Genomic DNA, 7,434 nt, shown 5'->3' with positions numbered 1-7,434 from the left:
GTTCCCGAGTCGGGAAGGGAGGCACCAGCACTGCATAGGGAAGCATGGATGGAGCCCTGCTCTCTGTAGTCCCTGACCAGGCTCAACCCAGAACCCACGTGCAGACCCCACCTCAGCTCCCATACACAGGGCAGAAGTGATGGCACCTCCATCTCCCACTGATACCAGCCTCCGCGTGTGCCTGGTGTGAAGGCAGAAGCACTGTCCCGGGGTGGCGAAGGTGGGATGTCTCTGAGCATCACATTGGAAGTGATGGGGAGGGGGCTGCTTTTTTTTGTTATCCAAGAGGAAAAAAGAAACAGTAAACGCATCAAATAATAATAAAAATCCACCCTTTTCTTTGAGCCTGAATGTATGCTGGTGCAGTGCTTAGGGGATTAATCTCTTAAAAAATAAGTGCCATGTGAGTAGACAGGCAGTGATTAAGGTTTTAACTGATCAGTCTGCGTCTGACAGTGAACCAGCTATTATCTTAACGGAATCAAACGAACATTCAGAGCCTCTGCTCAGCCCCAAACATGAAAGGAGATGTCATCTGCTGGCAGTTGGCAAGCCGCAGGGGAAGGGGGAGAGCGCGAGAAGGAGGGAAGGAAAGCAAAACAAGGGTGAGGAAAAGGGGGAAAGGGAGGCACAGCCAGGGAAGGGAGGGGAGGGGAAGGAGAAAGGATGGAGGTGTAAATACAGGAAGCAACAGGGAGAAAAAAACCAAAGGCAAGGGAGAGCAGCAGAGGCTTGAAGTGCAGCCGCCTGCCCTGCGCTCACGCTTCTTCCCTTCCTACTTTCCTAAAAGGTTTGGAAGCGGCTCCCTGAGCCAGCCGGGCGCTGCCTGCCCCCGAATCCCTGCCCTGCCTCTTCCCGCAGCGGCTGTCGCTCCCGCCAAGGTCCCCTCTCCACCGGGGAGGTCTGGCACTCTTGAACCTGAGGTCAAAAACAAGAGGGAGGAAAAGAATGGCCTTCAGGCCAGAGGAAGAAACCAGGGCAACCAAGCTCTTAACGTGATAAAAGGGCTTTATCTCGGAGCACTTAAACAAAACACACAAGCCTGAGAGAAGAGGCGCTGTCAAGTATCCGCCAGGGCCATGGGGAGATTGCAAATCCCCCGGGACAGGGGGGCTGCTCTTTACACTGAGCAGACCCTGGAGCTGGGGCTGGGGCAGGTGACTGAGGGAGGGCAGGAGGGATTTACCTTGGCTGCAGGCTGGCAGCCAGGGTGGAGACAGCAGTAATTCACGCGAGCCGCTTAAGCACAGATCAGAGGGGAGCAGCTTGGAAGTGAGTGGCTTTTAAAGCAAAGATCAAGGGCACAGGGAGCAGGAAGTGGGTCTGGAGAGGGGCAGGAGGGACAAGGAGACACCCAGGAGCGGGTGGACACAGTCCCATTCCCTTCCTTTGGGGGTTAGTGTAAATCAGTGTCATTGCTCTGCAGTCAGTGGGTTGATGCAGTTCACAGGGGCCAGGTTGGCCTCAGGGACAGAGCGTTTTCCTCTGGGACATGTTGGGAGACTGGAAAGGAGCCGTTGCAGTTTCCAGTGCAGGGGAATGTGTACTGAGAAGGGAGAGGCTGCCTGGCAGACAGCAGGAGCTGCCTGGTCATGTTTGCGTGGTCAGTTTGCATCAAAGGGACAGCAGGATTTGTGCTCTTGAGGGCAAAGAAGTAGCTTGGGCTGGAGAAGGACTGGAGACCCGTAACAATGGGGTCTGTTAGCCCGGGGGCTGCTGTCGGTGAGTGGGACAGGATGGCTGGAAGATGACTGAGACCCAATAGGCGAGGGGTGAGCTGAGGAGCTAGAGGAGACCCCAGGAGAACTGGAGCTTGCTGGGCCTCCTGTGAAGGGTAACAGGCAGGGTAACAGGGGAGGACAGGTCTCTGGGTTGTTTCCTAGTGCATGGGAAGGGGAGTTACACATGCTGCAGACATCTGGCAGCAGAACTGAAGGCCCTGATCCCAGAGAGCTGGCAGTGCCCAAGGTCCTGGTGCAGCCCCAGGGTCCTAAGGATGCGCTTTGCAGCAGTTGGTCTATGGCACAGCCCCACTTTTTGGGCAGCCAAATGCTGCTGACATAAAGGGTTAAAGGCTTGGAGGCAGGGAGACCCCACCACCCTGGGGGCTGCACATCCCACCTGCTGATTGTCAAGAGCTGAACTTGTGGTACTCTGCTCCAAAAAGATAAGCTGTTTCCTAGGGCTTCTTCATCCCCTGGAGACTCAGCCCCATCTCTCCCCATTTCTCACTGAAAGATACATGATGCTTTGTGCCAGAAACCTCCTCTTTTGGGGGACATGTCCTGCCCAGGCCTGGGGAGCTGCTCTCTATCTGTCTGCAAGCTTCCGCTCCTGCTTCTGTGGGCTTTGGCATGGGATACATCCTTAACCCCATCAGCAGATGTGGTGCCCCACATGGCTCCCTGCCGATCCAGGTGACTTCAGATGTCCTTCCTCATGGATCCCTCGCATTCCATGTCTGCATTGTGCGGAGGCCATGCCATGCCTGGATGACTGAACCCAGTGATGAATCTCCCTGGCGCAGACAGGGCTGCCAGGCTGTTATTGCTCCTTGCTCTCCCTCCTGACTCCATCTGTCTGCATGGTGCTGCTGCTCCATGCCAGGAGAGCTGCAGGAGCGCCAGGGTCACGGCTGCCCCATTACGGGGTGAGATTTATCATTGGCAGGTGTGCTGCGGGATGGTATATTATCCAGGATTATGAACTGTAACAGGATAATCTCTCTAATGTAATTCAAGCTCTCGACATGGCTTATGGCTCCTTAATGTACCTCAGACTGAAGAATTACAAGAACATTTTCCCCCCTCCCTACCTTGTCAGCTCCTAAATGATTTAGGCAATCGCCTGAAGCCAGATCTTGGCCTCCAGTCATAACTCAGAGCAGTTCAGTAAATATGATGGAGAAGGAGTTTTCCTGGCTTTGCTCTTTCTTCCTTCCACTGTGCTCAGCCCTCGCTCTGCCAGGGAGCGAGTGGGAAGAGCTGGGGCACGCAGCCCTGCCTCCGTCCTGTGGGCTTCCTCTGGCTTTGGGGATGAACTGCTGCCAACCAGGGCCTTGAGAGCAGGGCACAGAGCACCTGGGACACGCACCAAGGTAATTAATCCAATGGGACATTCAGTAGATGCTCCCTTGGGAGGATTGTGCATGGGGGAGCCATGGGGTTGTCCCACTTAGAGCATCCCCTCTCCCCAGCGCACCAGCAGCCACGTCAGCAGCACAGCGTTTACAGCAGGAATGTGAGACCTGGGAGAGATTTTCCCTGTGAGCAAGGGAAGTCCCTTTGCCTGAGCCTGGGACCCAGCACTAAGCCACCTTTAGCAGCGACAGGCCCCTTCCCAAGGTCTCTGCAACATTGCTGGGAGATGAGACCCTCCTCTGTGCAGTCAGTCAGGGTGATCTCTGCTATCACCAGCAAGACAGATCTCCACCACCTCAGGAGTTGGGATTTTTCTTCTTTTTCCCCTCACTGGAAGCTTCTCCAAGGCAGAGCTCCATAAATCTCACTCCCAAACCCCCCAGGCGGCCCGTTGTCTGCATCCTCTCCATCTTCCTTTCTTTTCCACACTGGATGCACTGGGAGGCAGACGTGTGATACTGGGAGTGGGAGAACCCGGCTTTCCTGTGCTGCCATGCATCTACCTGCTGGGCCTGGCTGGCATCTGGCAGTGCCTCCCTCCCCCTTGTGTCCTGGATCTCCTGTTGGCTTAAAGGGACTGTCCTGGGGCTACTGTGCTACCAGTGGCACCCAACTCATCTCAGAACTGGCCCCATTGCAGCCATCCGAGTAGTGGCTGGGTATAAAACCACCAGCGGAGGCAGTTACTGGTGTGGATGTCCAGGCTTGCTCCATGCCCTTCTGCTAAGCCAAGGGGAAGCTCTTCTTGTTTTTTGTATGATTGGCTTTTAATTCCACCTCTCTCTTCATTGCTTTTGATGTAACAGTGGGGTTGGTGGTGCTGATTTTCAAAGGGTTCATTCCGATGGATGAGGTTCAAGGTGTAAAGCATGGAAAAGATGAGCAGGTAAGACAGCACTGGGATGGGCCTCTGTGCCTCTGCACTCTTGTGGCTGCACCAGGGAGGTGTGGAGCAGCAGGAGTCAGTCCCGCCTTTGCTAAGCCCTGGTCTGAAGCCCCTTTCCTCTGGTCACCTCCTTGCTCCTGCTCCCGATAGCAGCTGAGTGGCCTCACTGCACCCCCTGCGGCTGCATCCGACCCAGATGAGAAATTAAACATCGTAAATGGGGCAGGGGAGGGAGGAAAGAAAGCAGAAGAGGAGAAAAAGCAGAGATTAAGAACAGGAACTGCAGGGACACAGCTTCCACCCAGCGACAGACTTAAAGTAAACACCAGATATGCAGAGCAGGGCCGGGAACCTGCAGCAACTTGGGAGAAAAGGGATGCTGGAAAAATACACATCCTTTAGCATGGAAGGGTTTAGGCCTGAGTGGCCTGGTTACCTGTTGCTAATGTGAGTGTGGGAGATGTGTGAAGTGCTGGGTGATAGCTGGAGGGGAAAGGAAAAGGGGGAATATGCAGAAGGGAGGAAGGGTAAGACAGTGATAATGTGCAGGTCTAGATGCAGCATCAAGGCAGAGCTGAGCTGCTCCTAGGTTGGGGTGACAGTGATTTCCCATAGGGCCCCCCAGGGTCAAGTGGGTCTGCCAGGGCCCACCCTTGTGCAAGGGGCTGGACGATGCTCTGTGTGTGTCCCATTTGTTGCTGTGATCATTGACACCCTGGGACTGCTCAGTGTCCCTGTGGGCTGCATCCCCATGCAGTGGCCATCCACCTGTGGGGTGTTTGGGGAGGGTCAGGTCTGCACCCATCTATGGCACATACGGGCACAGGAGAGGAAAATAACCCTGGAAAGATGGAAAGCAAAGGGATTGAAAGAGAAGAGGAAAGTGAATGTTTCAGAAGGAAGCAGCCAGGAGGTCGCACTTGCTGGGCAGGGGACATCAGGCTGGCTCCATCAGTGACTCCCCCAGAGGATGAGTCCAACCCGAGCAGGGACCAGAGGAGAGGCAATGAGAAAGCAGTGTCCTCTGGAAGTCTGGAGGCAGTGTGTGGTGTTGAAGCGTGACGCCCTTCCTGATCCCAGCCCCGGGCAGGGCACCAGCCGCAGCTCCGGCAGCTGTATTTACTGTTGCTGTTTGTTGTCACCCTGGCAGCCTCCGTAATGTGAATTTTCTGTGTCACTGGCTGAGAGGATTCCAGGCAGGTTTTTGATAATGTGGGGTTTTGTAAACCAGGGAGGGAGAGGGGGGAAAGAAGCCACAGGCGAGAAAAGTGCTCGGCCCAGAGCTTTTAACTCCTTCCTTGCCAAATGTGTTGGGCTGGAGTTTGTGGTTAAAGCATCAGAGAGCTGGGTACTGCTGCCTGTGTTCCCTGCCTGTGGCAGGAGGAGGGAGCATGGCTGCTCCAGTGCCATAGCAATGTGCCACCCCGGCGCTTGTGCACACACATCAGTCTGGGGAGAAGGGCAGGATGTTTGCACAAGATGCTTTAGGTGATGCTCAGGACACCCTTAGGGCCAGTCGCTTCCACAGGGCTCTGTAGTGATCCTCAAATGATGCCCCATGAAAGGGTTTAAGGAAGGAGGGGTTCAGGGCTTTCCCCATGGATTGGTGTGTGAGCCAAGCAGGTACTGCTGCAGGTTCAGGCTTTGTGCAGGGCTGCTTTGGACCAGCAGCAGCACATGCGGCATTTCCACTGTGCTGATCTTCATGGAAACATCATCCCTTAATTCCCAACATCAAGAAAGGAAACCCCAGGCGTCCATAGGCAGGTCCCCACAACCCTGCCTCGGGTCCCTTCCCCACCTGCTGCTCGGGATATGTGTGCCCCATCACCCCGTGCCTCAGTTTCCCTCCTGCAAAGGGGGGACAAGCAGTGCTGGTGCTGCCCCAGCTGCTACCCAGTGGCACAGGCTCCCTGCAGCCCGCAGCGAGGGGCTGCATCCCTGCATCCCGCAGCCTCAGGGTCTTGCCACTTGAAAGGCAGACGAGGCTGCAGAGGGTTTGATCTCTCCATAAACAAACTCGAAATCCAAGTGTAATCTTCGCCTCCTTTGTTTTCAGGCAAACAGAGCAGCAGCATCTGTCTCCTCTCGGCACTGCTGCCAAAGCTCTCGACACGCGGTGAAAAGCCGCACCAGAATCCGTTCTTTCTTCCTTTCTTTCTCTTTTCTTTCCTTTTTGTCTGGTTTATGCTTTGGATAATTACTGTATCACGGAGAGATAGTGTGGGGGGACAGGAAGGAAAAGCTATTTATACAACTATACAACTGAGGAACTGGTAAAGCATCTTCAGACCCATCTCTGCTTCCCAGGTGGCACCTTGGCTTAACCGATTCCTTCCTGTGACACAAAAGGGGGATCTCTGCCAACCTTTGCCATCTCTGCCCCAAAAACTTCCTTGGATTAACCCTTTGCTTGCTCACCCAGAGGAGAGAGGTGTTTCCTTCTGGTCTGGTACCTAATTTCTCAGTACACATTGCCAGAGGAGGGGGCAGTGACCCCAGGACCTTGCATGAAACAAAGAATGAAGCCTTAAGTCTGGGTGGTCAGTCAGACATGGGGCTTTCAGCCCTGTGTGTCCAGGTTCGGCAGCCAGCAGTGCTCCCCTGGGGTCCCTCTGCTCCTCTTAGGAAAGGGGAAACGGACACCAAATTGTCTAGGATCATACAGAAAGCAGTGCTGGAGACCAGCGCGAGCTCAGCTCCTTTCTCTACACCCGCCAGCCATAACACCCTCCTCCAGCCGCAGCCGCCGGTCACCTCCTCTCCCAGCCCTCGGATTTAACACTTCTCTCGCCCAGGCAGGAGTGACTGTGTGAGCCGACCTGATTGACACATGATTGACAGAGCCAATTAGCCAAACTAAGCCAGCTGCATTCAACTTGGTCCTCCAGAAGGCTGGGGGAGGAGGGGAGAAGCAGAGGGGAGGCCAGAATCCAATTCCTCTCCCATCAGGCATGATTGCTGTTTTTGTTTTATCCTCAGCCTTTTTTCCATGTCTTGGAGACGCTGCATCTCGTTTCCTGGATGCCATTCAAACGGTGCTCACCAGCTTCCCATTCACTTGTCAGAGAGCATGAGGGGGTTGTCATCACCTGGGCACGGTTTCCCAGCTCTGGGATTTCCCCAGGTAAAACAGGGAACTCCTCAAGCCGTAACATGTTCCAGATAAAAGTGCAATTCAAGGAAGAGATGCAGCCCCCTCCTTTTGCCCAGCAATAAGGACAGTAATAAGGATGTAAGAGAAGGAGGGCCCGGTGGGCTGGTCACAGAGCAGGAGCTGCCTGGGGTTTCTTCCCTCTTCTGCTTGTCCCCTTGGCGTGGGGAGTTGGTGGCAGATTGAAGAGGAGTGGGTCAAGGAGGCTGGGATGGGAGAAGGAAGGCCGGGAACACGCTGTCACAATAAGGACA

This window comes from Psittacula echo, assembly GCF_963264785.1.
Source record: "Psittacula echo genome assembly, chromosome: 22".
In the NCBI taxonomy this organism is placed as follows: domain Eukaryota; kingdom Metazoa; phylum Chordata; class Aves; order Psittaciformes; family Psittacidae; genus Psittacula; species Psittacula echo.
Note: the sequence above shows the minus strand (reverse complement) of the source record.